The sequence below is a fragment of the Schistocerca piceifrons genome, chromosome 2 (assembly GCF_021461385.2).
Source record: "Schistocerca piceifrons isolate TAMUIC-IGC-003096 chromosome 2, iqSchPice1.1, whole genome shotgun sequence".
NCBI classification, from domain to species: Eukaryota; Metazoa; Arthropoda; class Insecta; order Orthoptera; family Acrididae; genus Schistocerca; species Schistocerca piceifrons.
The window spans coordinates 316,667,414-316,683,803 of NC_060139.1; positions in this window are offsets into that span (position 1 = coordinate 316,667,414).

Below are 16,390 nucleotides of genomic sequence, written 5' to 3' on the forward strand. Positions count from 1 at the left end.
CCAAGGCGCCGTAAACCTTTGTACGTGACAAAATTCAACTTAATATGTATATTAGTTCCTGAGAGAAAAAGAAACAGTCGCAGGGTCATTAGTTGATGAACGTGTACGTCAGTAGCGGGTTACGAAAATCCAATTTTATATTATCGCAGTATGATGCCGTTGTGGTGGACACGGCGTATAGTGAAGAGGTTCCCCTTGCATTCAGAGTATACAGTCACGTTATCTTGAAGTCATATTCTGTCTGTCCCGTACCGTATGTTAACTATGCTCCGCTGATTCTTTTTTTTTTTCTTTTTTCGTGGGACTCACGCCCTGCCCTTGGCGTTTATCACTGTACACCACAATTTACTAGTCCTGGTGACAATTTTACATGCTTTGAGAGTAAGGTGGCGGTCTAAAATACATCCTAAAGTCAAACTATAGTCAGCAAACGTACCACACTGTGACGATGTATCAAGGAATACAAAAAAGCAGGTGGTTTAGGATGGTATGAGTTCCTTAGATTTCAGCTGTTATGAAAGTGAAAGCACTATCCTTCTCTCTAGGGGCCCTGTACACCCATAAGCACTAGAACTATATGTTTACTGTAAAAGTCTCATAGAGACAGCACCTCTTACGTGGTTACCATCGGAAGCTAAATAAAATACGTCCCTGTCATTCGCACGTTGTTAAAAGCTGCAGGTTACCCTGGCGCCAGAGTTTAGTCACAACTAAAATAGTGTAGTTCACTCTTGAAACGATGGTCCACAAAAGTCCTTCTGTTTAGACGATTGCGGAAGTATAAGTGCCATATGCGTCTTCATCAGACGATCACAGCAGCAATGAAATGCACTGGGATATCGATTTCGTCCCTATATGTTTCACTGTTACGCGGTCTGCCAGGGCAAGTTTTGATCGCACCCTGTTGACGTACGAACATGGCAGCTACCCGTAATTTAATTACTCATCAGCATAATACATTGGCGGCGCTTTGCCAAATAACAGAAGCCACGCAACATGTTGTTTAATTCCATTCCCAGGACAGCTGCACCCGCATCCGATGTTGTGCACAGCGCCAGGTATCGGGCCGAGTGCAGACAGACGATGGAAGTGGTGCTACTGGCTAGATGTTTCCAGCATGCCGACGGCGCCTCGTAGCGCCGAAGTGCGTGCGCTAACTTTAACGACCAGCACGTTGACGGGCTCGTAAAGCTTGCTTGACGGACACGCGGCGGCGAAATCACGGCCATGTTTACGACTCCAAGAGCGGATATAGAGGCGATGTTGCAGCGTCTGTTGCAGCGGAGCGTCAACCGTTGGCGAGGAACCACAAAAAAATACAGTCGCCGCTGCATTTGAAAAAAGAAGGTCGTACTTTCTAATATTATATAGGCGTTACAGAATAGGTGGAAGTTGCTTATGTCATTACGATGGAGTGCTTCTTGCCAGATTGCTTCGCGTTTCAATCCTATTGCTTTGCTGATGTTATCGGATCTACAGAAGAAGAGCAAATAAAATAATTTTTACATTATCACCCAGTTTTTAAATCATAATGAACGGACGGGTATTTTCACCTCAAAGTGTTATATCTTCACCACTATGTGGCGGCGCGGTTCCTTCCGTCCCTTTGCGACGAACCTGCACCTACCTGTGAACATTGTCTCAGCAGATCATCAGTAGGGAAGCCGAGCGAAACCTACTGTACTTCGACGTGAACCAGGCTGCAATTAAAGTCACTAATCTACGTTTCGGGGGAAAGTTTTCACACGAAATGAAAGGCTGGAAATTTTCTTCTTAATTAATATATTCTGATACTTAGGTGAACAAGTATCACTGCCAAGCCCATGGTAGTCTTAACATAGTCACTCACAATCCCTTTAGCAAGTTTATGGTGTTGCATTTCGCGAAAACACAATAGCTACAAAAATAAAGATTGTTTTTGATTGAGAATGCTCGACAAATATTAAGTCTGTCGGTACCTAATGAAGTCACAGTTTTTAGCCACCGACCTGCTCAGTAAGCCACGCGGAATTTATGTCTTTTCTCGTCAGAAAATTCACTTAAAAATTCCGAAATTTCTACACACCCATTGGAATAGTTATGCCGTCACTTTGCAACACTTTAGATGTATGAAACACTGCTAGATCCGGCGACTTATCATTTCCATCGGAACTGCTACTACACACGTCCGAACTGTTTCATAGCTAGGCTCCGACTCCTCTCTAGAATACTTTAAGTCTTCTCTACCAGCAGAGAAAGACGCGTGAACAACATTGCTTTACCATTGGTCAGTTTACTCAACAGCCAATAGCAAAACAACATTCTCCCACGTCAGTCCGCGCTTTTCATCAACAACAAATCGCAAAATAGTAAACCTAACGACTGCACTTTTTACCGACGTAATTATCTAATATGCTGAAGTTTTGTTTATGCATAAAATTATTTACTATTATCATTTATACTGAATTAAATTTTCCTTTACCATAACTTACTTTACAAATCTATTCTACAAAAATCCCCTTTGTCCACATCCATACTTCTTCGAAATGTTCCCACACTAAAACCCACTACATAACTCGTTAAACAATTATCTTCATGCCGGCCGGTGTGGCCGTGCGGTTAAAGGCGCTTCAGTCTGGAACCGCGTGGCCGCTACGGTCGCAGGTTCGAATCCTGCCTCGGGCATGGATGTGTGTGATGTCCTTAGGTTAGTTAGGTTTACTTAGTTCTAAGTTCTAGGGGACTGATGACCTCAGATGTTAAGTCCCGTAGTGCTCAGAGCCAATTATCTTCATATTAACCTGAAACCACACTCACGCATCATTCATACTGCTAAAACACATTTATAACATTTTACATACACAAAAAGACATAATAACACTTTATCAAAATACTAGAACAGTTTATGAAGAACATTCTATTACTTTAGTGCACTCTAGTGGGCACAATCGAAACCAAATCAGTCCCCTATCCAATATTGTCCTCTGTCGGCTGATACATAAACTACGTGCGCGTCGAGTCTCGCGTCACCATCTGTCACTATCCAGCTCTGAGACACATCTCCCACTTAACCGCATCCAAGGCAAGATCGGTATACGGCGCTACACCTCAACAACTGCCTACCTGTTGTTCTATTCCCTACTTTGCACCTATTGTGAAACGGCCGATCTTTTCAAGAGGCTATTTTCTGCACCACTGGAAGTCACTGCCAGTTTTATAGTTCCGTACCTCAACTGAAAAAAAAAAACTCAATATACAGGATCGCTTCGTTGTCTGTCTGTCAGTCTATTTGTCTGTTGACGCCCCCTTGTTCTCAACGACCACATGCGTATCAATTTCAAATTAATGCCACATATTACTGTGCATGGTCCCTTAGCAGAGTAAATAATTTAAGATTCTAATTCAAAGCAATCAGAAGATACGGTCTTTTATGTCTAACATTTTAATACTCGCAAACTTACTCATCAAAACCTATAGGGCACTTACCATTAAGCTAGAATCATGAAATTTATCAAGAAGCAAGGTTTCACAGCACAAGTAAAAAAAGAATCCTAAAATTGTTAATTTATGTTTATAACACATAAAAGAAATATTTCGCATTTGCCATCCATCAAAAGCATAATAGAGGGTGCGGCGTGTAAATCAGGGCCAATGAAACATTTTTTAAAAGCAAATTTATTAAAATACAAATAAAAATGAAAATACTTGTACATGTAACTAGTGCTATCTTTCAAGAGTATCATTACTCGATGTAACCCCCTTCAGTGGCAATGGCAGCCTCCAATCATATCCTGAAGCGATCGCACATACTCTTTAAAACAGATTTGTCCACATTCGCGAATGCTGCTTCGATGGCGGTGCGTAGAGATGCAACATTAGTGTGCCTCGTCGTATTAGTAACTCTTTCGACTACTTTCCAAACATAGTAGTCGAGGGGGTTCAGATCTAGGCTGTTCGGGGATCTGAACTTCTTTGAACAGAACACGTCAACGTTATCAGAGGGCCAGACTAAATAGCTCATATGAGGTCCTTCACTGCCATCCGACGCATTATTCGTTCGCTGACATTCAATACCGACACCAATTTCCTCAGCGATTGCCCCAAGTCATGAGACATCCGTGCCTGAGCCATTCTGATGACTGCTGCAGTTCGTGACGCGCGTTTCCCCGAATAAGGTTTTCTCATCTGCGTAGCAGAAGCTTCCCCAGACTTTTCTGAAGCATTATACTTGGCCAGAACGTCATAAACAGTTGATCTTGGGTATCCGAAGAACCTAACTACACTACTGGCCATTAAAATTGATACACCACGAAGATGACACGCAACAGACGCGAAATTAACCGACAGGAAGAAGATGGTGTGATATGCAAATGATTAGCTTTTCAGAGCATTCACACAAGGTTGGCGCCGGTCGCGACACCTACAACGTGCTGAAATGAGGAAAGTTTCCAACCGATTTCTCATACACAAACAGCAGTTGACCGACGTTGCCTGGTGAAGCGTTGTTGTGATTCTTCGTGTAAGGAGGAGAAATGCGTAACATCACGTTTCCGACTTTGATAAAGATCAGTTTATAGCGTATCGCGATTGCGGTTTCTTGTATCGTGACATTGCTGGTCGAGTTGGTCGAGATCCAATGACTGTTAGCAGAATATGGAATCGGTGGGTTCAGGAGGGTAATACGGAACACCGTGCTGGATCCCAACGGCCTCGTATCACTAGCAGTCGAGATGATAGGCATCTTATCCGCATAGCTATAACGGATCGTGCAGCCACGTCTCGATCCCTGAGTCAACGGATGGGGACGTTTGCAAGACAACAAGCATCTGCACGAACAGTTCGACGACGTTTGCAGCAGCATGGACTATCAGCTCGGAGACCATGGCTGCGGTTACCCTTGACGCTGCATTACAGACAGGAGCGCCTGCGATGGTGTACTGAACGGCGAACCTGGGTGCACGAATGGCAAAACGTCATTTTTTCGGATGAATACAGGTTCTGTTTACAGCATCAAAATGGTCGCAACCGTGTTTGGCGACATCGCGGTGAACGCACATTGAAAGCGTGTATTCGTCATCGCCATACTGGCGTAATACCCGGCGTGACGTTATGAGGTGCCATTGGTTACACGTCTCCGTCACCTCTTGTTCGCATTGACGGCACTTTGAAAAGTGGACGTTACATTTCAGATGTGTTACGCCCCTCGGCTCTACCCTTCATTTGATCCCTACGAAACTCTACATTTCAGCAGGATAATGCACGACCGCATGTTGCAGGTCCTGTACGGGCCTTTCTGGATACAGAAAATGTTCGACTGCTGCCCTGGCCAGCACATTCTCCAGATCTGTCACCAACTGAAAACGTCTGGTCAATGGTGGCCGAGCAACTGGCTCGTCACAATACGCAAGTCACTTTTCTTGATGAACTGTGGTATCGTGTTGAAGCTGCATGGGCAGCTGTACCTGTACACGCCATCCAAGCTCTGTTTGACTCAATGCCTAGGCGTATCAAGGCCGTTATTACGGCCAGCGGTGGTTGTTCTGGGAACTGATTTTTCAGGATCTGTGTACCTAAATTGCGTGAAAATGTAATCACATGTGAGTTCTAGTTAACACATTTTTGTACAATGAATACCCGTTTATCATCTGCATTTCTTTTTGGTGTAGCAATTTTAATGCCCAGTAGTGGCCAGCGCAAAGACTTTCGATAATGGCAGCTCTTCGGTTGTACTACGCTATTGTCCGTAAAATCTCGACCATTTTGAGGTTCTGACTGTTTACTAGTGCCTATGGCTTTCAGGAGCGCCAATTTGGACCTCCTGCGGAACTACGATATGGTGAGAAATTCGAACTGAAATTTGTCCAATTTATGCGCCACACGCTGTAGAAAACTATATCTGCATGCAAACATGAAACTAAGTTATAGTCATGTTTTAGTAACAAATGAAAATGTTTTATCTAAGTTATAGTCATGTTTTAGTAACAAATGAAAATGTTTTATCTTCTCTCTTGTCACACTGAAATCCCCTTCTCGTTTCTTTTTGCATGTCTGAACTACTCTCAGAAACTACTGTAGAGATTCTGATAAGGGCTTTGAATTCCCGGGGCCGATATGTTATCAATATCGACATCGACAAAACTTGTCGAGATTATCGCTTCCCGGGATGGATGAACTATCTACAGGGTGGTCCATTGATAGTGACCGGGCCAAATATCTCACGAAATAAGCATCAAACGAAAAAACTACAAAGAACGAAACTCGTCTTGCTTGAAGGGGGAAACCAGATAGCGCTATGGTTGGCCCGCTAGATGGCGCTGCTATAGGTCAAACGGATATCAACTGCGTTTTTTTTAAATAGCAACCCCCATTTTCTATTACATATTCGTGTAGTACGTAAAGAAATAAGAATGTTTTAGTTGGACCACTTTTTTCGCTTTGTGATAGATGGCGCTGTAATAGTCACAAACAGATGGCTCACAATTTTAGACGAACAGTTGGTAACAGGTAAGTTTATTAAATTAAAATACAGAACGTAGGTACTTTTGAAATTTTTATTTCGGTTATTCCAATGTGATACATGTACCTTTGTGAACTTAACATTTCTGAGAACGCATGCTGTTACAGCGTGATTACCTGTAAATACCACATTAATGCAATAAATGCTCAAAATGATGTCCGTCAAGCTCAATGCATTTGGCAATACATGTAACGACATTCCTCTCAACAGCGAGTAGTTCGCCTTCCGTAACGTTCGCACATGCATTGGCAATGCGGTGACGCATGTTGTCAGGCGTTGTAGGTGGATCACGATAGCAAATATCCTTCAACTTTCCCCACAGAAAGAAATCCGGGGACGCCAGATCCTGTGAAAGTGCGGGCCAGGGTATGGTGCTTCGACGACCAATCCACCTGCCATGAAATATGCTATTGAATATCGCTGCAACCACATGAGAGCTATGTGCCGGACATCCATCATGTTGGAAGTACATCGCCATTCTGTCATGCAGTGAAACATCTTGTAGTAGCATCGGTAGAACGTTACGTAGGAAATCAGCATACATTGCACCATTTATATTGCCATCGATAAAATGGGGGCCAATTATCCTTCCTCCCATAATGTCACACCATACATTAACCCGCCAAGGTCGCCGATGTTCCACTTGTCGCAGCCATCGTGGATTTTCCGTTGCGCAATAGTGCATATTATGCAGGTATACGTTACCGCTGTTGGTGAATGACGCTTCGTCGCTAAATAGAACGCGTGCAAAAAATCTGTCATCGTCCCGTAATTTCTCTTGTGCCCAGTGGCAGAACTGTACACGACGTTCAAAGTCGTCGTCATGCAATTCCTGGTGCATACAAATATTGTACGGATGCAATCGATGTTGATGTAGAATTCTCAACACCGACGTTTTTCAGATTCCCGATTCTCGTGGAATTTGTCTGCTACTGATGTGTGGATTAGCCGCGACAGCAGCTAAAACACCTACTTGGGGATCATCATTTTTGCAGGTCGTGGTTGACGTTTCACATGTGGCTGAACATTTCCTGTTTCCTTAAATAACGTAACTATCCGGCGAACGGTCCGGACACTTGGATGATGTCGTCCAGGATACCGAGCAGCATATATAGCACACGCTCGTTGGGCATTTTATAGCCATACATCAATACGATATCGACCTTTTCTGGAATTGGTAAACGGTCCATTTTAACACGGATAATGTATCACGAAGCAAATACCGTCCGCACTAGCGGAATATTACGTGATACCACGTACTTATACGTTTGTGACTATTACAGCGCCATCAATCACAAAGCGAAAAATGTGGTCCAACTAAAACATTCATATTTCTTTACGTACTACACGAATATGTAATAAAAATAGGGGCTCCTATTTGAAAAAAACGCAGTTGATCTCCGTTTGACCTATGGCAGCGCCATCTAGCGGGCCAACCATAGCGCCATCTGGTTTCCCTCTTCAAGCTAGACGAGTTTTGTTCTTTGTAGTTTTTTCGTTTGATGCTTATTTCGTGAGATATTTGGCCCGGTCACTATCAGTGGACCACCCTGTATATAGTTACTGATTTTCTTGAAGTGGTGACAGGCTCTCAGTTGAAGACAGTTTATTCGTTCACAGACAGACAGTTTATATACTGGCGTGCGAAACTTATGGACGAAAGTAGCTTTCGTATGATGTGTTACAACCAAGTAACATAGCTCGATGAAACTGGAAAGCATCCCAGACGTGCTCGATGGGATTTAAGTCGGGAGAAAGGGCAGGACAGTCTACTCACCGAATATCCTCTCTTTCCAAGAGCTTCTCTAACTGCGGCCGGCCGGAGTGGCCGTGCGGTTCTAGCCGCTGCATTCTGGAATCGAGCGACCGCTACGGTCGCAGGTTCGAATCCTACCTCGGGCATGGATGTGTGTGTTGTCCTTAGGTTAGTTAGGTTTAATTAGTTCTAAGTTCCAGGCGACTGATGACCTAAGAAGTTAAGTCGCATAGTGCTCAGAGCCATTTGAACCATTTTCTAACTGCGCTGTTCGATGCACTATGCGCTGCAGTCTGGAACCGCGCGACAGCTATGGTCGCAGTTTCGAATCCTGCCTCGGGCATGGATGTGTGTGATGTCCTTAGGTTAGTTAGGTTTAAGTAGTTCTAAGTTCTAGGGGACTGATGACCTCAGATGTTAAGCCGCATAGTGTTCAGAGCCATTTTCTTTGTTCGATGCAGTCGCTCGTTGTCATCTATAAGAATGATATCAGGCCCGTAAGCACTCCTGGGAAGACGCACATGGTGAAGGAGTTATAAATGTTCACTTTAAAGCTTGTAATATACTATAGATGTTCCTGAATAATGGGCTACAGAAGCAACTAGTGCGCATACGAAGTACGAAAAGTCATATGTTGATATTGTACACAAAACATACGGAGCAGATATCGAAGACGGAAGTGTCCACGTTATGATGTTGTTTTGGCGTGGTGGTAGTGCTGTCTTTGCTGGTCGATTACGCCTGCAAACCACGCTAGGCGGCGGCGAGTGTGTTTACGTGTGACCTCCCTGCGGCGTAACGGCACCTGGAGCGCCGCTGGAGAGCAATTTCGCAGCAGTGGCGCCCTCCGCCAGACGTGCGGAGCCTTGCTGAGCACCCGGCCGGTGTGGCTGAGCGGTTCTAGGCACTTCAGTCAGGACCCGCGCGACCGATACGGTCGCAGGTTCGAATCCTGGCTCGGGCATGGATAAGTGTGATGTCCTTAGGTTAGTTAGGTTTAAGTAGTTCTAAGTTATAGGGGACTGATGACCTCAGATATTAAATCCCATAGTGCTCAGAGCGATTTGAACCTTGCTGAACAACCCGGCCCAGGCACGAGTAGTGCGGACCGCGCGACGCGTGGACAAAGGCGCTCCGAAGCACACGCCATGTTCTTGCGTATTGGAAACAGTGTGCTTCCATCTTACAAAACGCATTCGAATGTGAATTACTGGATGATACCAATAATATAAGGGGCGATCAAAATGTTTCCGTTTATGGGCGTTGCTGGCGCGTATGTACAACACAGTACGACTCCGATGCGGGTATATGGTCATCGACATATAGGCAAGGGATCGGTGTGGCATTCGTGTCTTTCTGACGTGCGTTCCGTAAATGTGGAAATACGAATTACGGTGACACTGCTACCAAATGCGTCCAAACAGGACCAACGTGTGTTATTTTTTAGTTGGCTTGACACTGGCACGTACACATCTGCCGAAATCCACCGTTGTGAATGGCCGTGCTGGGTGCTGTTGTTTCATAATAACGCAAATTATAACACAGTAGTTACGCCGACTCAAGTGGAAGACAATCGAGCACCCGTCCTGTAGTCCCGGTCTCTCCCTACATGATTATCACGCCTTCAGTCCCATAAAATCAGGGTCTTGAAGGGTCGACTTTCCTATCTAATAAGTATGTGCAGCAAGCAGTTATGGACTTCTGCACGCAGCAGAACAAGATGTTTTATCAAACGGATATCTTCCACCTACTGCGTCGGTGGGATGACTGCCTCAATGCTCCTGGCGATTTTGTTTGATTTGCATAGCGGTTCTGGACTGAACGGCCTTCGAACGGGAACTTTGTGATGGTCCTTGATGTATATCTAGAACCATGGCGTAAAGGAGAAAAGCGAGTATCCTGCACATCTGACTCCAGTACTTCAAAATCTCTATGATAACATAGCGATAGCGCTAGGCCACCACTGTTTATCGGCAATACAGAGTAAAACAGCGACGCTTGCAACTTCACTCGGGCTTGTACACAACGTTTTATCATCACTCGTCTGCAAAAGGGGTTCGGTTGTTCACAATTGCATTCGCGCCCTGTATTGAGTAAGTACAGCAGTGAATGAATTCAAGTATTTGTCTAAATCACGATCGTTCACAAATGATTTGCACCGACAACAGTTAAGAATGAAAACGTTTTTATTTTACTAAATCACATCCACAAAACAAACTGATGGCCACGTGATATTATGTCGGCGGCTATTAGCCGTACCGACCTTACCGCACCGACGGACCACGATCAAAACACCACGATCTTTGTCCCCTATCCTCTGTCCTGTGTCCGGTCACGTGACACTACATTAGTCAAATACATTATTTCTAAACATGGCCATCATTCATTTACAATGTTACAATATTAAAATACGTAAAACTAAATACCTTATGTTATCTTGTAGACAATCATCAGATTATTTACATATTTAAGGGCACTCCACTTTTTGGCAGTTTCACCCCTCTCCATTTGTTTAATCACGTCTTTGCCTAAAAGGTGTGGCATACGAAATACTCATTTTGCCCTACATAGATCGAAACCTAAACAGTACCTTCACAATAAAAGACAATAACTTATTATGCAGAGGTTCTCAAACATCCTTACAACTTAATTTTTATATAAAACATGTTCTTTAATGTCCAAAATATTATCCCTGCTACTATGCTTTAAATTTGAGTTTTGAACTATTTTGAAGAGCTTTTAGGTTTATGGAGTACTCCTATTTCAGTGATCAGATTCCCAGCAAATCCAATGATTAGCAAGACAAGCACACCTTACATTATTAACATATGTACTAAGTTATGCACTGAGACATAAGCAATTATGTAACTAAGTAAATCAATGTGAAACAGTTATATGCTGCCTCCTCTCTTTATCAAGAAGGTGACTCCATAAATATATTGCCTTGTGCTTGCTACACCCCAACTGTTCTTCCACAGTGAGCATTACCACACCCAGCAAATTAGTTATACTATTACAGTATCTCTTGTAACCTCACACGCTGACACGGCTCTTGCAAAGGCAGCAACCTCCATGGTCGACAAGCCAGGCAAGAGGCCAGCGTTGCTATAACGAGGGAATGACAGAAAGACAGGGCGATTGTGGCGTCGGTAGGCCAGCGACTACACATCCAAGCCACAGACTTGTTATGGCCTATGTGGCTGAAAGTGGTGCTTCAGCAAAACAAGTAGGCAGCGTACCAGAATAAATACCAATCATTTTTAGTCAAAGGTATTGCGGTCCGCCAACCTCCACCTACGAGAAGAGGTCTGTGCTGGTCGACGGGGCGATATGGTCCTAGAAGCAGCCGCCGCGAAACTTGGCTTCCGCCATCGTTGGTCCTACTGCTGGCTCCAAGTCCGTTGTTGTCGGCTTAGTACCTTTTATCAGCATTCTGCCCTAGAGGGCAGCCATTAAAGACCGTGGCGGTGCAGCTGCTCAACATCCTACACCTGTCCAGACAAACTGTCACTGTACGACTCTGATTGCAAGGGCAAACAGGTCTGTTGGGGACCATTTTCCTCCACAAGTGCCGCAGTGGGTTTTCGCACCTTCTGGCACATCCTGTCCTGAGTTGCAGAGCTCAGCCCAGATGTTACATGTGTGCTGCTACATACTCCGTATATTGCCGTTGCTGCCACCACAGACGTCACTGGAAACCGACGGCAGCCAGCTTGCATCAGCGCCTCCACACTCGTTGTCTCCAGCACACACCCAGGGGGGTACTGCCATAGCAGAGCGTCGCTATGAACGCTATTGTCTGTTCTTCAATAAAATGTATGACTAATAAATTAAAGTAGCAGATGATCTAGAAGAATTGATACCAAGTCTCAAGAAACAAGCCGAAAATCTAGCTCCCTTGAACCCACCAAGAAAACATGCGTGGTGGACTCCAGAATGTGACAAATTCCTTGAAGACGCCAAGCATGGTTAAAGTTTCAAACAAACAAAACAGAAAAATGGCACCAACCCCAAAAACGAAAGAAAAAAATTCACAGAAAACATTAGGAAAATTAGGAGAGGACTCCATAAATACATAATAAACTCTATAGAAGATAACTGCGACAAAACCAATTCCAGAAAATACTAAAAATCTTTGGGAAACATACACTACGGTATGAGCCCCCGACGCTAATACAGACAGATGAAGATGGAAGAATGGCACATAGTAACAAAGAAAATTCTGAAATCATGGCAAAAGCATTTAACAAACATTAAAATTCTGAAGAACTCAAAGAACTCTTACAAATAGCCGCAAGTACCCCTATTAAAGCAGAATCTATAAAATCAGACTCCCCAACTTTCCAAGAAGTAGAAAGAGTCTCAAAGGGCAAAAAATTATAAGACATGTGCAGAAGATCAGGTTTTGATGAAATGTGGAAATATTCGAGCGATACAGTCAAGACCCCCTTACATAAGGCTCTAGCAAAAATTTGGATAACAGAACAATTCTCTGAACATTGGACATGGTCATCATGCACCCAGTACGCAAGGAGGAGGATAAGAGAAATCCATGCAGCTCCTAAGAAATCTCTCCTCTAGACTGCACTTACAAGTTTTAATCGAAGATCCTATGTGGAAGAATCAAGGAACAACCAGAAGAGAAGTTAGGGGAATACCAGGGAGATTTCAGACCATGTAGAACCTATGCAGAGCAGATCATCAGTCGCCGGCCGGAGTGGCCGTGCGGTTCTAGGCGCTACAGTCTGGAACCGAGCGACCGCTACGATTGCAGGTTCGAATCCTGCCTGTGGCATGGATGTGTGTGATGTCCTTCGGTTAGTTAGGTTTAATTAGTTCTAAGTCTAGGGGACTGATGACCTCAGAAGTTAAGTCGCATAGTGCTCAGAGACAAACAGATAATCAGTTTAAAACTGATTATGGCGTAATTGGGAAACGGAACAAACCTCTTGCAATGACACTTGCAGATTTTAAGAACGCATATGACGGCCTCCATAGACGTTCAGTACCAGACATTTTAAGAATCTGGGACTCTGTCCAAAACTAGTAAAAGTAATAGGACTCACTATAACCAACAACAAAATTAATTTAAAGTTTAGAGAAGAAATTTGTGAACCATTTCGTATAAAAGCTGGTTTAAGACAAAGTGACTGACTGTCACCATTACTGTTCAACTGTGAACTGTAATATATAATGAGAGATGCTATCGGGCTAAAAATAATAAAAATTTGAATTACTTGGGATTGACGATCTTGCTCTCCTAGCCCTAGAAGTTCAAGGAACCATGTGACAAGTTAAATCACCACAAGAATTGGCACAGAAAACTGGCCTCAGAATATCATTGGAGTGAACAGAGATTATACTAACTGACCCACCATTTGCAAAGAAAATTACAATAGGAGAACAAGAAATGAAATTTGTTGATAAATTAAAATATTTAGGTGAAATCGTAACTTACCATCACCTAAATGAGAAACCATCATGGCAAAATAGAAGAAAACTGAACAAAGCAAATCACATAACCAAGAACATATACAACAAAAAGGCCTATCCATAGATGCAAAATATTGAAGGAACAGTTACACAATCACAAATAGCTTAAGCAGCTGAAACCATCTTCAAAACAATGAACACTGCAGAAACTGACAAAATACTAAAGATAGAAAGAAGAATAACTGGGACATGCATAAATAAACAATATCAAGTAAATGGGCATTGGAGAATAGCTTCAAACGAAAAAGTGTACAAGAAAATAGAACCTGTAATGAGCACAATCAGGAAGAAACATATCTTTCTTTGAAGATTTCATGGGGTCACCAGAAAACAGAATTAGCAAGGAAATAATAGAAAAACTGTAGAATAATGACAGAAACATTAAATGGATCACAGAAATTGAGGAGGATATAAGAGAACTCCTACTTACAGTAGATGACTTAAAAAACACAACAGAGAAAACTAGAATACTGCAAGACACACAAACCAGACTACAACGAAGATCAATAAAAGGACTATAGGAACAGTGATCTCAGAGGAAGAAAGAAAGAAAATATCTGAAAGGATGAAGTGGTATTGGGCAGACAGAAGAGCTAAACACCCTTCATATAACAATAAATTGTAATAATCGCTGTATAAGCACAAAACTGTTGAATTGGCTTATTGATTTGTTATTGAATGGTTTTGTACTATTGAATACCACCACCTGTATAAACTTTTGTATCACTGACTAGAGTGATCCAATGATGACCATAAAATATAAATAATCAGAATAGAAATGATGTTTGTGCAAGCAAACATCACCCATCATACAAACAACCACCCACCATCTTTACTCAGGTCTGCCATTAGAGAGGTCATCCTGCCCCACCCTCCATGTCTACATCTATACTCTGCAAATAACTGCAAAATGCATGACAAAGGAAAGGAAGGACTGCCAACTCAATGCAAGGGATTTCCCGTATTTCAGGGTTTAAAAAATTATCCCATATGGACCTTGTACAGGAGCCTAAAATTCTGTATTTCATATTTTCCCATTTATTTTATGTTATCCTTTAGGTATCCACCACGCACAGTCAAAAATTAAAGGTCCAGGCAAACAATGAAGACCAGAATCCACAGAACAGTACTTCATGCAGAATGCCTGGCATTGGAGGAAAAAAAGTTCTGAATTCTTGGCACAATTACTATACAGACAAAGCCTGAAAGGGACTAGTTTGAGTCGAAGTTGACAATGGAAAAATATTCTATGTCCAGTGACGATGAATTAAAAGCAAACAGTGAAGAACTGCAAGTCTGCTCGTTGGTCAATACTTTGAGGCCACATATTCTTCTGGATGGCCTACTTGCTGGATCCAGGACCACAAAACTGGATTGGATGGTGGTGACAGTGCAGAGACGGCTCCGTAGCGAGCTGCTGATTCAAGGGACTAGTTTGAGTCGAAGTTGACAATGGAAAAATATTCTATGTCCAGTGAAGATGAATTAAAAGCAAACAGTGAAGAACTGCAAGTCTGCTCGTTGGTCAATACTTTGAGGCCACATATTCTTCTGGATGGCCTACTTGCTGGATCCAGGACCACAAAACTGGATTGGATGGTGGTGACAGTGCAGAGACGGCTCCGTAGCGAGCTGCTGATTCAACAAATGCATAAGCATTCGCCACCTGGCCCAGAGAGCCAAGTGAAATGGTCACTCAAGACCTGTGCGCTGACCTAAGTAATCCTCAGTGACAGGATACAGTCACTCTTGCTCCCTGTCACGCGGCCGGCGTAGAAAAGAGGTCCGTAGTACCAGTGACCTCTGCTAGACGTTTGGTCGCTGTCTGGTGGCCATGTGTATTGGAGCAGACGTCGAGTGTAAAGAAGCTGGCTACCTGCATACCTTGGACGTAACATACATTGCTTGCATAGTAGGTGTGAGCCCACGATACAGCATACCTACACCTCCCCCCTCCTTCCACCATGGTTGGGTGAGCGATTGAAAAAAAAAACGGTTCAAATGGCTCTGAGCACTATGGGACTTAACATCTGAGGTCACCAGTCCACTAGAACTTAGAACTACTTAAACCTAATTAACCTAAGGACATCACACACATCCATGCCCGAGGCTGGATTCGAACCTGCGACCGTAGCGGTCACGCGGTTCCAGACTGAAGCGCCTAGAACCGCTCGGCCACACAGGCCGGCTGAGCGATTGGAGCCCATATAATGTCCTGAAATGTTTTCGGGCCATGCTGACAGCAGAAGAGACTGGGAAGGCAAAGTCCACTTCCCTGTATGTCGCAGCTGGTAAAGTAGAAGAAGGCCTCCAATATAGAGGTTCGCCGCGCGGGATTAGCCGAGCGGTCTCAGGCGCTGCAGTCATGGGCTTTGCGGCTGGTCCCGGTGGAGGTTCGAGTCCTCCCTCGGGCATGGGTGTGTGTGTTTGTCCTTAGGATAATTTAGGTTAAGTAGTGTGTAAGCTTAGGGACTGATGACCTTAGCAGTTAAGCTCACAAAATTTCACACACATTTGAACATTTTATAGAGGTTCGTGTAGTTCATTTACATCAGTGTTAGGCCATTGTGTCGCTGATCAATGTACTGAAGTATGAATTTCTCTTAGAACACGTTTGTCTGAATTATGGTACATGATCATGAGGT